The sequence below is a fragment of the Schistocerca nitens genome, unplaced genomic scaffold, assembly GCF_023898315.1.
Source record: "Schistocerca nitens isolate TAMUIC-IGC-003100 unplaced genomic scaffold, iqSchNite1.1 HiC_scaffold_380, whole genome shotgun sequence".
Classification (NCBI taxonomy): Eukaryota; Metazoa; Arthropoda; class Insecta; order Orthoptera; family Acrididae; genus Schistocerca; species Schistocerca nitens.
This window is the reverse complement of record NW_026045914.1, coordinates 4,216,104-4,218,527: the sequence shown is the minus strand read 5'-3', so window position 1 is coordinate 4,218,527 and position 2,424 is coordinate 4,216,104.

Below are 2,424 nucleotides of genomic sequence, written 5' to 3'. Positions count from 1 at the left end.
GTCGTTGTTCATTCTTATTGTCATATCACATGATAAAACGTTCACCGTTATTTTGTGTGTTAGGTTATCCGCGTTCTTTGGTGTAACATTCAGTGAATTATCACTCTGTCACAGCAGAAAGGCTCAGTATCATTGTTCGTCATAAATATTTCAATGAATCTTACATCTGTTCCCGACATGTCCTTAGATGTAACTTTGGATGAAACGAAAGTCCTCGTTACCAAACTTACTGCATTAATGTCATAATTCCGTCGGTTCCTAAAAGCTGCGTTACATGGGACGTCAAATTCTCGTGGGTATCACTCACTGTAGTAATGTAATTGTTTTTCACTGCTATATCGATGATATTATACTTCATAACATGTTCATCTGTGGTATTCAGGCGACATCTCATTCTGCCTCCCGGTTTCATATCCTATTACACTAGCATACCCTACTATGACGCCCAGTTCAGGTAATAGGTTTTCTTACGTCGTTTAGACATGTGGGTACATCGCAATCTTTTCCTTCGATAATGATACGTCTTCGCTTTAATATTTCTGTATGGTGCGTAATCGAGCAGACGAACCGATGCTACTGCGGTCAATGTTTACATTACTGTCCAGCAGGTAGGTAATTTCCTCTGTTTCTTCCAGCAAATAGCTACGGATGCAATCTCGTTGAAGCAAGAGGTACTTGAGATCACTTGAAACTAGTGGAACAGTTCATCTCTGAAGGAGTCGACTTCGGCGAAGTCTTACATCTCCGGAAGAAACAAACCAGATAGAGACGGTATTCCAAAGAAAACTACAATGTGTAGAAGTTGTGAGTTGGCTAAGACACAATACTGGAAATCAGTACGTGCCCTTTTAAATGTTCACCGACTATCCAGATTTAGATTGTTCACATTTCCAAAAATTACGTAAAACATTGACAGATGCGTTGAAAGTGAGTCAATCGATTTGAGTATCCGTCATTTCCCAATCAGAAATCACGCTACGTAAATAACGTCTGTGTCGCGGAATAAAAGTTAACTGCTTATCTTACACCACTACCTCGAACCTGCCATGTAGACGGAAGGAGGTGACTCCAGCAAGCAGTGACATACCGTCACTTGTGACTCGCAAGAACTATGGTCTACAACTGACACGCCTCAAGTCGTTGCAGGGTGCCATGTAACCATACCGAACCCGAGACAATTGTGCAGTGGAAACTTATAATTTCTAGTGATACCATAGCGTTAGACCTTGGATTCAGGTTAGTGTCTAGTAATTGAAGGACGTGAGTACACTCTAAATAACCGAGTGATGTACATAGACAAACAAATTACTACAGTTTCAGGTAAACTGAATTATTTATGTAAGAGAAAGGGCTTCACAAATTGAGGGAGTCAATAATGCGCTGTTCCTCCTCCGGGCTTTATACCAGCAGTTTTCGACGCGGCACAGATTACTGCAGTTACTGGATGTCCTGCTGGCATCGTGGCATATTCTGCCAATCGGAGTGTTAGAGCATCAAAATCTCGAACTGGACGGAGGAGCCTACGCATAACACTCCGAACGCTCTGAATTGCGGAGAGAGCCGACGAACTGAACGGCCATGGTAGGATCTGACAAGCAAGAAAGGAGGCAGTATAAACTCTCGCCTTGCTGAAATATAAGCCCTTGATAGCAACAAAGCGTTGCATGGAATATCGTCGACGTACTGCTGTGCTGAAAAGGAGCCGCGAATGGAATCCAAGTAGTTCCAGTTGTGAAAAATAATGGCGCCCCAGACCGTCACTCCTGGCTGTCAGACTGTACGGAGGGCGGCGCCCAGGGGCTTCCTGAGACACGTCTTCTTTGGTCACCGGTGCTCAACTCGAAGAGAGGTTCTTCGCTGAAGACAATTCTACTCGTGTCAAAGAGATACATAGCTGAAAACGCATATATACACCCCAGACATCGGTGAGATACCAATTTGAATGTCGCCCGACGTATGGACCGACAACCAGAAATAATGCTTAGTGCGCCTTTTCCTTTCATAGGAGGACTCGGTTGGTTGTCATCCGTGGCAATCTTACAGCACAGTGGTGCGTCGAACGTATTCTGCACCCCGTTTTATTGCCCTTTATGACAAACCATCCTCGAATTAAATTTCAGCAAGATAATGCTTTTCCGCACAGGACGAGAGTTTCTGCTGATTTCCTTCGTTCTTGCCAAACCTTAACTTGACCAGCAAAGTCGCCGGATCTCTTCTCAATTGAAAACGTCTTCAGCATTGTGGAAGGGAACCTTCAACCAACTGAGGATTTCGGGCAGCGACGCGCCAACTGGACAGAATGTGGCACGATATCTCAGGAGGACATCCAACAATGACGTCAATCAATGCCAAGGCCACCAACTGCTTGGAGAAGGTCCAGAGGTGTACCAACGCGTTTCTCACTTGCTCAGTTTGTTAAGATCA